We start from the raw sequence: 13790 nt of genomic DNA, 5'->3' as shown, positions 1-13790 counted from the left end.
TTTTTAACAATAGGTATTCTGACTGGACGAGATGGTATCTGCATTTTTCTAATAATTAACAATGTGAATTTTGTTTTCATATGCTTGTTAGCCACATATATGTCTTCTTTTGAAAATATCTGTTCATGTTTTTGCTTACTTTTTAATTAGGTTTTTGGTTTTCTTTTTGTTGTTGTTTTTGTTGTGGTTTTCTGAGACAGAGTCTTGCTCTGTCACCAGGCTGGAGTACAGTGGCACAATCTCGACTCACTGCAACCTCTGCTTCCCAGGTTCAAGCGATTCTCCTGCTTCAGTCTCCTGAGTAGCTGGGATCACAGGTGCGTACCACAAAACCCAGCTAATTTTTGTATTTTTAGTAGTGATGGGGTTTCATCGTGTTGGCCAGGATGGTCTTGATCTCTTGACCTCATGATCCATCCGCCTCAGTCTCCCAAAGTGCTGGGATTACAAGCATGAACCACCACCCCTGGCTGCTGCTTTTTTTTTTTTTTTTTTAATAAATTTGTTTAAGTTTCTTATGGATGCTGGATATTAGACCTTTGTCAGAAGCATAGTTTGCAAATATTTTCTTCTAGTGTGTAGGTTGTCTGTTTACTCAGTTGATTGTTTCCATTGCTGTGAAACAGCTCTTTAGTTTAATTAGGTCCCATTTGTCAATTTTTGCTTCTGTTGCAATTGCTTTTTGGTATCTTTATCATAAAATCTTTGCCAGTTTTTATGTCTAGAGTTTCCTAGGTTATTTTCAGGTTTTGTGTATATATATATATGAGAGACATTTATATATATATTTATATACACATTTATATATATTTATAAATATATATAGCATATATATAAATAATTTTAAGTTCTACATTTAAGTCTTTAATTCATCTTGACTTTTTATATATTGTGTAAGGAAGGCATCCACTTTCAATCTTCTACATAGTGCTATCTAGTTATTCCAGCCTCATTTATTAAATAGGGAATTCTTCCCGCATTGCTCTTGTTAGCTTTGTTGAAGATCAGATGGTTGCAGGTATGTGGCATTGTGGCATTATTTATTGGCTATCTATTCTGTTTCATTGTTCTGTGAGTCTTTTATTTATATGTATGTGTGTGTGTGTGTGTGTGTGTATATTACCTTGGGTGTTCGGGCTCTTTGTTGGTTCTATATGAATATTAAAATAGTTGTTTTTAGTTCTATTAAGAATGTTTTTGGTAGTTTGGTAGAAATGACATTAGATCTGTAAATTTCTTTTGACAGTGTGACCATTTTAATGATATTGATCTTTTTTATCCATGAGCATAAAATAAACCTCCATTTATTTGTGTCATATCTGATTTATTTAAGCAGTGTTTTGTAATTCTTGTTGCAGAGGTCTTTCTCCTCCCTGGTTAGCTGTATTTCTAGATGTTTTGTTCTTTTTGTGGCAGTTGTGAAGGGGATTGTGTTTTTGATTTGGCTTTCGGCTTGGATGTTATTGATGTACAGGGATGCTACTAATTTTTGTACATTTGCTATGTATTGTGAAATTTTGCTTCAGTTTTCAGTTTAAGGAGATTTTCTGCAGAGACTATGGGGTTTTCTATATATAGAATCACGTTGTCTGCAAAAAATGGGAAGTTTGACTTCCTTTCTTCCTATTTGAATGCCTTTTGTTTTTGTCTCTTGTCTGATGGCTCTGGTGTGGACTACCAATTCTATGTTGAATAGGAGTGGTGAGAGAAAACATCCTTGTCTTGTGCCAGTTTTCATGGAGAAATGCTTCCAGCTAGTGTCCATTCAGTATGTTGGTTGTGGGTTTGTCGTAGAGAACTCATTATTTTGAAGTATGTACCTTCGATGCCTAGTTTGTTGCAGGTTTTTAACATGAAAGATGTTAAATTTTCTTGAAAGCTTTTTCTGCATCTATTGAGATAATGTGGTGGTTTTTATCCTTATTTTTATTTATGTAACGAATCACATTTATTAATTTGTGTATGTTGAACCAACCTCATATCCCAGGGATAAAGCCTACTTGATCATAGTGGATTTGCTTTTTGTTGTGCTGTTGAATTTAATTTGCCAATATTTTGTTGAAGATTTTTGCATCAGCGGTCATCAAGGATATTGACCTAGAGTTTTCTTTTTTTTGTTATATCTATGTCAGGTTTTGGTGTCAGAATGATGGCATTCTTATGTAATGAGTTGAAGGGGAGTGTTTTCTTCTCAATTTTTTTAGAATAGTTTTAGAAGGTATGGTACCAGCTCTTCTTTGTACATCTGGTAGAATTCAGTTGTGAATCTCTCTGGTCTTGGGCTTTTTTTTATTGCTAGGCTATTCATTACTAATTCAGTTTTGGAGTTTGTTATTGGTCTACTCAGAGATTCAATTTCTTTTTTGTTCAGTCTTAGGAGGATGTATTTGTCCACGAATTTACTATTTCTTTTAGATTTTTTAGTTTGTGTTCATAGAAGTGTTCATAGTAGACTTCAACAGTTATTTGTATTTTTGTGGGGTCAGGGTTAATGTTCCTTTTGTCATTTCTAATTGTGTTTATTTGAATCTTCTTTATGAATCTGACTAGTGGTTTATTTAGCTTGCTAATTTTTTCCAAAGATTTAACTCCTGGATTTCTTGATCTTTTGTATAGTTTTTCACATCTAAATCTCCTTCAGTACTGATCAGATTAGTTATTTTTTGCCCTCTGTTAGTTAGGAATTGGTTTTGTCTTGCATCTCTCATTTTATTTATGATATTAGGTTGTTAAATTGAGATCTTTTTAACTTTTTTATGTGAGCATTTAGTACTATAAATTCTTCTTTTAACACTGCCTGAGGTGTGTTGCAGGTATTCTGGTATGTTGTACTTTGTTCTCATTTGTTTCAAAGAACTTTTTGATGTCTGCCTTAATTTTATTATTTACCCAAAAGTTATTCAGATGCAGGTTGTTTAATTTCCATGTAATTGTATGGTTTCAAGTGGTTTTCTTTGTATTGATTTACATTTTTATCAAGTTGTGGTCAGAGTGTGTGGTTGGTATAATTTTGGGATATTTGAATTTGGTGAGGATTGTTTTATTTCTGATTGTGTGGTCAATTTTAGAGTATGGGCCATGTGGTGATGAGAAGAATGTATATTATATAGCTTTTAGATGGAGAGTTTTGTAGATGTCTATTAGGACTATTAGGTCAAGTATTGAGTTTAGGTCCTAATATCATTATTAATTTTCTGCCTCAAAAATGTGTCTAATAGTGTCTGTGGGGTGTTGTAGTCTCCCACAGTTATTGTGTCAGAATCTAAATATCTTTATAGATCTCTTAGAACTTGTCTTATTCATGTGTACCTGTGAAAGAAAATTAAATCTTCAGAGCCCAAACTCATTAAACCAAAAAGAAAAGTTAGTCTGGGAACTGGATCACACAAACCTACCTACCCTTTTGGTTCTTAAATAAGATGGCTACAAGATGAAAAGTTACATGACTCCCCCATATTTTGCCCACAAGAAAATTTCTAGTGAGCTACAAGATCTTTACCCTAAGGTGTTTCTGTTAAAATTTTACCATGGAAATGTAAATTGGTAGCATATCTTTATAGGTTCCACCAGACACAAATGCATATCTGATTGTTCCCTTGCCCCATTTTGTCTATGTTATCTTATGTAAAAATGCAGATTACCTGCATTTTTCCTCTGCCCCATTTGTCTGTGTCATCTTATGTTTAAAAAAAAAATGCAGATTTACTGAGCCAGACAATGACATCAATGACGATTTTTCCCTACCTCCCTCTTACGTAACAGTTTTGTACTTCTTAGTATCTCATCCTTTCCCCTTTAAATTTGGAGCCCCCAAAATTTTCTTGGGAGAAAGACACAGGCGTTACTCCTGGCTGTGCATTCTTAACTTTGGGAAATAAACTTCCTAAAATGATTGAGACTTTTCTTGTCATTTTTCTTGATTGACACACCCATGGATTTTTTTTAATGATACCTTTCTTCTACTTTTTTCCCCCATAAACGTATCTCAAGTGCACACGGTGTGCAAAATTAAGATGTCCAATAGTTCAAAAACATGTCCAGAGACCTGGCTGTTATAATGGAAAATATAAATTAGAAATAAGAAGCTTTATTCTCCACGTGAAAAAAGGGAGGATGGACATTTTCTTCCTTCCTTTTCTTTTCTTTTCTTTCTTTTTTTGAGATGGAGTCTCGCGTGGTAGCCCAGAGCTAGCTCACTGCAACCTCTGCCTCCTGGGTTCAAGTGTACTCAGCCTCCTGAGTAGCTGAGGTTACAGGCACACACCACCACACCTGGCTAATTTTTTGTATCTTTAGTAGAGATGGGGTTTCACTATGTTGGCCAGGCTGGCCTCAAACTCCTGACCTCATGATTTGCCCACCTCAGCCTCCCAAAGTGTTGGGATTACAGGCGGGAGCTACCACACCTCGCCAGGAGTATATTTGCTTAATTGATTTTTCCTTAAAGCATTTAAATTATATGTATATTTTTTTCTCTGTTGTTTGAAAGATATATAAATCATATTAACCATTAAACTTTTGTCACTGTTTTTGACTTGGGATTGTCTTTATCTAGGACCTCACGTTCATTGCTTTGGCAAAGGTTTATTTTCTCCATTTGTTGTCTCTTAAAGTAGACACAGATTTGTTTAGATTAAAGTTTGTTTTACGAGCACACAAAAGTTGAGCATGAAGATAGGATTAAATTTAACAATAAAAAATGATAAAGACTAAAAGATACTACGTTCCTTTGATAGACTACAGATTATCCAAGGTAATCAGGTAATATTTGCAGGCTGAAGTACTTTTATTGCAAAAGCATGGTTCAGTGTATAAAGTGAACAGTGGAGTCTGTAGTTGTGCTTTGGTTTATATTTATTTCTTGAGTACAGTTAGCGTAGTTATATGTAGTGTTTGTAGACAAACTGCCTTCATATAAATTAAACAGTATTTTATACACTAGTGTGAATATAACTGTAAAATATTTACTTTGAATGAATCCCTTAGTCATTTTAATAATGTTATATTCGGCCAGGCACCGTGGCTCATGCCTGTAATCCCAGCACTTTGGGATGCCAAGGTGGGTGGATCGCCTGAGGTCAGGAGTTCAAGACTAACCTTGCCGACGTGGTGAAACTGTGTCTCTACTAAAAAATACAAAAATCAGCCGGGCTTGGTGGCACATGCCTGTAATCCCAGCTACTCGGGAGGCTGAGGCAGGTGAATCACTTGAACTTGGGAGGCGGAGGTTGCAGTGGGCCGAGATTGCACCACTGCACTCCAGCCTGGGCAACGGAGTGAGACTCTGTCTGAAAAAAATAAAATAAAATAAAATAATGTTATATTCATACTTTTGAAATAAAAAGTGTTCTTTTTGTTTTGTTTTTTTTTTGGCGGAGTCTTGCTCTGTCACCCGGACTGGAGTGCAGTGGCCGGATCTCAGCTCACTGCAAGCTCCGCCTCCCGGGTTTAGGCCATTCTCCTGCCTCAGCCTCCCGAGTAGCTGGGACTACAGATGCCCACCACCTCGCCCGGCTAGTTTTTGTATTTTTAGTAGAGACGGGGTTTCACTGTGTTAGCCAGGATGGTCTTGATCTCCTGACCTCGTGATCCACCCGTCTTGGCCTCCCAAAGTGCTGGGATTACAGGCTTGAGCCACCGCGCCCGGCCAATAAAAAGTGTTTTAATTGAATTATGATTGTAGACAATTTTTAAAAATCCTATGTACATTATGACTAGTACATTATTTATACTTAGATGTTTATATCTAATATTCAAAGAAAATTTACTACCAAACTATTACAGTAGTATTAGTATGACATGCTTACTAATTTATCCAGTAGAGTTAATTATAGGTAAACATGATTTTAGTGTCTATCATTTCACTAAATTGGAATGCTGCTATTACAGGAAAAGTAAACAAGAATGATTTGGCCACCCAAAAACCATAATAGCTGTACATTTCACCCTGATGCAAACTCAAATGTATTCCACTATATGAATAAAGTAATATTCCAGTTCTTCATTAGAAAGTTACGGTGGTGGGAGATCCAGGCAGGCGGATCATTTGAGGTCAGGAGTTCAAGACCAACCTGGCCAACATGGTGAAACCCCGTCTCTGCTAAAAATACAAAAATTAGTTGGGCGTAGAGGTGCATGCCTGGAATCCTAGCTACTCCGGAGGCTGAGGGATGAGAATCCCTTGAACCCTGGAGGCGGAGGCTGCAATGACCTGAGATTGTACCACCACACTCCAGCCTGGGCAACAGAGCAAAAAGACTCCATCTCAAAAAAAAAAAAAAAAAAAAAAAAAGAAGAAGTGTTCTTTGGAAATTGGCAAATATGTTCCATTATAGATCTCTCATTTAATGGCTAGGAGAAGAGAGAGCAGCAGAGATGGAAGAGAATTCTTATAAAAGTCTGCTGAGAATACGACCCCTTCATAATGCTCATGTTTCTCATGCTGAGAGTAGCTGTGTACTTTGGATGTTTAAAAAAATTGATTAGGGGAATATTTTCTGACTGACTTGATCAAACTTATATCTAGCCTGTGTTTTTAAAAGATGGTTTTAACTGTTTTTCTCTCAATACAGTTTTTCTCAGAGTGAGAGCTATTTTTCTCTTGAATTCTTTTGGTTTCTGTTTTAGAGGCCCCATTACTATCCTGTGGTGTCTGTGAATGAGATGGGCTGTCACAGAGCTCTTGGAGCTATCCCTGTCTGGACTCATACTGAAAATCCAGCAGTATTTTTTCTTTGTCTCTGTTATAAATAGAAACTGAGGCTGAAACAGTGCTCCCATTCCCATTATTATGAAGGTGCATTCCTACCTGGGAAGCCTGCAGGCTCTCCTCCTGCAGCTCAGGCTTCACTCTGTGATGTGGCACTGGAGTGCTGCTGTGGCAATTGGTGATAACATAAGATGTGTTCTGCCAGCTGTGAGCTCTGTGCTGTGGGTTGTGCCTCAGGGAAAGATGGTGTAGGAGTCAAGAGAGGACACCAGCCACCAGGAGAGAGCAAGCAGGAGTGCTGTAGCCCAGTGCTTAGGGAGTAGAGAGCCATTGCTTTTCAATGTAAATAGCCAAATAGGAACAGCTCCAGCCTCCAGCTCCCAGTGTGGGTGACACAGAAGACAGGCGATTTCTGCATTTTAAACTGAGGTACTGGGTTCATCTCACTGGGGTGTGTTGGACAGTTGATGCTGGCCCATGGGTGCAGCCCAACCAGCAAGAGCTGAAGCAGGGTGAGGCATCGCCTCACCTGGGAAGTGCAAGGGGGAAAGGAATTCCTTTTCCTAGCCAACGGAAATTGAGACACACAACATCTGGGAAATTGGGTAACTCCCTCCCTAATACTGTGCTTTACCAAGGGTCTTAGCAAATGGCACACCAGGAGATTATATCCCACACCTGGCCCAGAGGGTCCCACACCCACGGAGGCACCCTCATTGCTAGCACAGCAGTCGGAGATCTAACTGCAAGGTGGCAGTGAGGTTGGGGGAGGGGCACCCACCATTGCTGAGGCTTAAGTAGATAAACAAAGCTGCCAGGAAGCTCGAATTGGGTGGAGCCCACCGCAGCTCAAGGAGGCCTGCCTGCCTCTGTAGACTCCAACTCTGGGGACAGGGCATAGCTAAACAAAAAGTAGCAGAAACCTCTGCAGATGTAAAAGTCCCTGTCTAACAGCTTTGAAGAGAGCAGTGGTTCTCCCAGCATGGAGGTTGAGATCTGAGAACAGACAGACTACCTGCTCAAGTGGATCCCTGACCCCTGAGTAGCCTAAATGGGAGACATCCCCCACTAGGTGCAGACCGACATATCACACCTCACATGGCTGAGTACACCCTGAGACGAAGCTTCCAGAGCAAGAATCAGACAATAACACTCACTGTTCAGCAATATTCTATCTTCTGCAGCCTCCGCTGCTGATACCCAGGCAAACAGGGTCTGGAGTGGACCTCCAGCAAACTCCAAGACTTGCAGCTGAGGGTCCTGACTGTTAGAAGGAAAACTAACAAACAGAAAGGACACCCACACCAAAACCCCATCAGTACGTAACCATCATCAAAGACCAAAGGCAGATAAAACCACAAAGATGGGGAAAAAGCAGTGCAGAAAAGCTGGAAATTCAAAAAATCAGAGTGCATCTTCCCCTCCAAAGGAACACAGCTCATCGCCAGCAATGGAACAAAGCTGGACAGAGAATGACTTTGATGAGTTGAGAGAAGAAGGCTTCAATCAAACTTCTCAGAGCTAAAGGAGGAACTACGTAACCAGCAAAGAAACTAAAAACTTTGAAGATGGAATGGATGAATGGATAAGTAGAATAATCAATGCAGAAAACACCTTAAAAGAACTGATAGAGATGAAAACCATGACACAAGAACTACGTGACAAATGCACAAGCTTCAGTAACCGACTCGATCAACTGGAAGAAAGATTATCAGTGATCAAAGATCAGATTAATGAAATGAAGCGAGAAGAGAAACGCAGAGAAAAAAGAGTAAAAAGAAATGAACAAAGCCTCCAAGAAATATGGGATTATGTGAAAAGACCAAATCTACGTCCGATTGGTGTGCCTGAAAGTGACGGGGAAAATGGAACCAAGTTGGAAAACACTCTGCAGGATATCATCCAGGAGAACTTCCCCAACCTAGCAAGGCAGGCCAACATTCAAATTCAGGAAATACAGAGAACACCACAAAGATACTTTTCAAGAAGAGCAACTCCAAGACACATAATTGTCAGATTCACCAAAGTTGAAATGGAGGAAAAAATGTTAAGGGCAGCCAGAGAGAAAGGTCAGGTTACCCACAAAGGGAAGCCCATCAGACTAACAGCAGATCTCTCAGCAGAAACTCTACAAGCCAGAAGACAGTGGGGGCCAATATTCAACCTTCTTAAAGAAAAGAATTTTCAACTCAAAATTTCATATCCAGCCAAACTAAGTTTCATAAGTGAAAGAGAAATAAAATCCTTTACAGACAAGCAAATGCTTAGAGATTTTGTCACCACCAGGCCTGCCCTACAAGAGATCCTGAAGGAAGCACTAAACATGGAAAGGAACAACCAGTACCAGCCATTGGGAAAACATCCCAAAATTTAAAGTCCGTCGATGCTAGGAAGAAACTGCATCAACTAACGAGCAAAATAATCAGCTAATATCATAATGACAGGATCAAGTTCAGACATAACAACGTTAACCTTAAATGTAAATGGACCAATTAAAAGACACAGACTGGCAAATTGGATGAAGAGTCAAGACCCATCAGTTTGCTGTACTCAGGAGACCCATCTCACATGCAGAGACACACATAGGCTCAGAATAAAGGAATGGAGAAAGATCTAACAAGAAGATCAGGAAGAGCTAACTATCCTAAATATATATGCACCCAATATAGGATCACCCAGATTCATAAAGCAAGTCCTTAGAGACTTACAAAGCAACTTAGATTCCCATACAATAATAACGGGAAACTTTAACACCCCACTATCAACATTAGACAGATCAACGAGATAGAAAATTAACAAGGATATCCAGGAATTGAACTCAACTCCGCACCAAGCAGACCTAATAGACATCTACAGAACTCTCCACCCCAAATCAAGAGAATGTACATTCTTCTCAGCACCACATCACACTTATTCCAAAATTGACCACATAGGTGGAAGTAAAGCACTCCTCAGCAAATGCAAAAAAACAGAAATTATAACAAACTGTCTCTCAGACCACAGTGCAATCAAACTAGAATTCAGGACAAAAAACTCAATCAAAACCACTCAACTACATGGAAACTGAACAACATGCTCCTGAATGACTACTGGGTACATAACGAAATGAAGGCAGAAATAAAGATGTTCTTTGAAACCAATGAGAACAAAGATACAACATACCAGAATCTCTGGGACACATTTAAAGCAGTGTATAGAGGGAAATTTATAGCACTAAATGCCCATAAGAGAAAGCAGGAAAGATCTAAAATTGACACCCTAACATCACAATTAAAAGAGCTAGAGAAGCAAGAGCAAACACATTCAAAAGCTAGCAGAAGGCAAGAAATAAGTAAGATCAGAGCAGAACTGAAGGAGATAGAAACACAAAAAACCCTCCAAAAAATCAATGAATCCAGGAGCTGGGTTTTTGAAAAGATCAACAAAATTGATAGACCGCTAGCAAGACTAATAAAGAAGAATAGAGAGAAGAATCAAGTAGACGCAATAAAACACGATAAAGGGGATATCACTACCGACCCCACAGAAATACAAACTACCATCAGAGAATACTATAAACACCTCTACACAAATAGACTAGAAAATCTAGAAGAAATGGATAATTTCCTGGACCCTCACACTTTCCCAAGACTAAACCAAGAAGAAGTTGAATCCCTGAATAGACCAATAACAGGCTGTGAAATTGAGGCAATAATAGCCTACCAACCAAAAAAGGTCCAGGACCAGACGGATTCACAGCCGAATTCTACCAGAGGTACAAGAAGGAGGTGGTATTATTCCTTCTGAAACTATTCCAATCAATAGAAAAAGAGGGAATCCTCCCTAACTCATTTTATGAGGCCAACATCATCCTGATACCAAAGCCTGGCAGAGACATAACAAAAAAAGAGAATTTTAGACCAATATCCCTGATGAACATCAATGCAAAAATCCTCAATAAAACACTGGCAAACTAAATCCAGCAGCACATCAAAAAGCTTATCCTCCATGATCAAGTGGGCTTCATCCCTGGGATGCAAGGCTGGTTCAACATACGCAAATCAATAAACGTAATCCAGCATATAAACAGAATCAAAGACAAAAACCCCATGATTATCTCAATAGATGCAGAAAAGGCCTTTGACAAAATTCAACAGCGCTTCATGCTAAAAACTCTCAATAAATTCGGTATTGATGGAACATATGTCAAAATAATAAGAGCTATTTATGACAAACCCACAACCAATATCATATTGAATGGGCAAAAGCTGGAAGCATTCCCTTTGAAAACTGGCACAAGACGGGGATGCCCTCTCTCACCACTCCTATTCAACATAGTGTTGGAAGTTCTGGCTAGGGTAATCAGGCAAAAGAAAGAAATAAAGGGTATTCAATTAGGAAAAGAAGAAGTCAAATTGTCCCTGTTTGCAGATAACATGATTGTATATTTAGAAAACCCCACTGTCTCAGCCCAAAATCTCCTTAAGCTGATAAGAAACTTCAGCAAAATCTCAGGATACAAAATTAATGTGCATAAATCACAAGCATTCTTATACACCAGTAACAGACAAACAGAGAGCCAAATCATGAATGAACTTCCATTCACAATAGCTTCAAAGAGAATAAAATACCTAGGAATCCAACTTACAAGGGATGTGAAGGACCTCTTCAAGGAGAACTACAAACCACTGCTCAGTGAAATAAAAGAGGACACAAACAAATGGAAAAACATACCATGCTCTTGGATAGATAGAATCAATATTGTGAAAATGGCCATACTGCCCACGGTAATTTATAGATTCAGTGCCATCACCATTAAGCTACCAATGAGTTTCTTCACAGAATTGGAAAAAACTGCTTTAAGGTTCATATGGAATCAAAAAAGACCCCACATTGCGAAGGCAATCCTAAGCCAAAAGAACCAAGCTGGAGGCATCATGCTACCTGACTTCAAACTATACTACAAGGCTACACTAACCAAAGCAGCATGATTCTGATACCAAAACAGAGATATAGACCAATGGAACAGAACAGAGTCCTCAGAAATAATACCACACATCTACAGCCATCTGATCTTTGACAAACCTGACAAAAAGAAGAAATGGGGAAAGGATTTCCTATTTAATAAATGATGCTGGAAAAATTGGCTAGCCATAATTAGAAAGCTGAAACTGGATCCTTTCCTTACTCCTTATACGAAAATTAATTCAAGATGGATTAGAGACTTAAATGTTAGACCTAAAACCGTAAAAACCCTAGAAGAAAACCTAGGTAATACCATTCAGGACATAGGCATGGGCAAGGACTTCATGTCTAAAACACCAAAAGCAACGGCAGCAAAAGCCAAAATTGACAAATGGGATATGATTAAACTAAAGAGCTTCTGCACAGCAAAAGAAACTACCATCAGAGTGAACAGGCAAGCTACAGAATGGGAGAAAATTTTTGCAATCTACTCATCTGACAAAGGGCTAATATCCAGAATCTACAAAGAACTCAAACAAATTTACCAGAAAAAACAACAACTCCATCAAAAAGTGGACAAAGGATATGAACAGACACTTCTCAAAAGAAGACATTCATACAGCCAACAGACACATGAAAAAATGCTCATCATCACTGGCCATCAGAGAAATGTAAATCAAAACCACAATGAGATACCATTTCATACCAGTTAGAATGGCAATCAAAAAATCAGGAAACAACAGATGCCGGAGAGGATGCGGAGAAATAGGAACACTTTTACACTGTTGGTGGGATTGTAAACTAGTTCAACCATTGTGGAAAACAGTGTGGCGATTCCTCAAGGATCTCGAACTAGAAATACCATTTGACCCGGCCATCCCATTACTGGGTATATACCCAAAGGATTAATAAATCATGCTGCTATAAAGACAGATGCACACGTATGTTTATTGCAGCACTGTTCACAATAGCAAAGACTTGGAATCAACCCAAATGTCCATCTGTGACAGACTGGATTAAGAAAATGTGGCACATATACACCATGGAATGCTATGCAGCCATAAAAAAGGATGAGTTCGTGTCCTTTGTAGGGACATGGATGCAGCTGGAAACCATCATTCTCAGCAAACTATTGCAAGAACAGAAAACCAAATACTGCATGTTCTCACTCATAGGTGGGAATTGAACAATGAGATCACTTGGACACAGGAAAGGGAACATCACACACTGGGGCCTATTGTGGGGAGGGGACAAGGGGGAGAGATAGCATTAGGACATATACCTAATGTAAATGATGAGTTAATGGGTACAGCACACCAACATGGCACATGTATACATATGTAACAAACCTGCACGTTGTGCACATGTACCTTAGAATTTATAGTATAATAATAATAATAAAAGAATAATCAAGATGGTTTTGAACATTGGAGAAAAGTGTTTGTATAGGTTCACTTCAACATGAACAATATTTGCAAGAAATAAAATTTAAGTGGAGAAAAAATTTAAAAAAAAAATATTCAACACTATTCAAATATTTCTGTAGGAAAGGGAGAATATACCTTCAGCAGGCACCTGGCTTCAAGTTGCAAAATTACCTCTTGTCATGAAGATGTGAAAAGTTTGTCATTGATTATAACCAATTAGCATACAAATATGTCTTTGCAATCTCTTAAGCAGATTGACTGTGATGCATGTCACATTCTGGTTTAATTGTGTAATGAAACAGTTTTCTTTCTGTTATATCACTGTGGAGTTACTCTGGGGCTGCAGAAAACTTTTAATTATATATTCCAAACACTGTTTTAAGTTACCACACATGATATAAACATATAAGGTGCCAACCAAGCTTTAATCTAGATGGGCCTTTCTATCTCAGGTTTCCAGTCAACTCACGATTGTTCTGCAAAATGCATGCTGTTCCCTGAATATGCAAGCAGATCGTGCCTCTGCCTATTTGGTATCTAGTCCTGTATAATCACATCTAGAGAAGCTAGACCCGATGTCTAAATACTTCACAGAACAACAATCAACCATTTCACCTCTTTCAGTGACTCTTGTATCTTTAGACCTTAAGCTGATTCAGAGACCATGGGGCCCAGAAACCCAGTTAGAGTAACATTCATGCATTGACTAG

General features: G+C 38.6%; 1 pseudogene across 1 annotated transcript in view; it reads left to right on the top strand.

The window, feature by feature from the left end:
- The first annotated feature begins 603 nt into the window (after positions 1-603).
- LOC111529386 overlaps positions 604-13790 on the top strand; it is a 34417-nt pseudogene continuing 21230 nt past the window's right edge. Inside the window, exon 1 of the transcript XR_004229092.1 lies at positions 604-1701. The product of XR_004229092.1 is annotated as a zinc finger protein 85-like (transcript). The remainder of the gene's footprint in view (positions 1702-13790) is intronic.

Source organism: Piliocolobus tephrosceles, chromosome 8, assembly GCF_002776525.5.
Source record: "Piliocolobus tephrosceles isolate RC106 chromosome 8, ASM277652v3, whole genome shotgun sequence".
In the NCBI taxonomy this organism is placed as follows: Eukaryota; Metazoa; Chordata; class Mammalia; order Primates; family Cercopithecidae; genus Piliocolobus; species Piliocolobus tephrosceles.
This window is presented reverse-complemented; position numbering and strand designations above follow the sequence as displayed.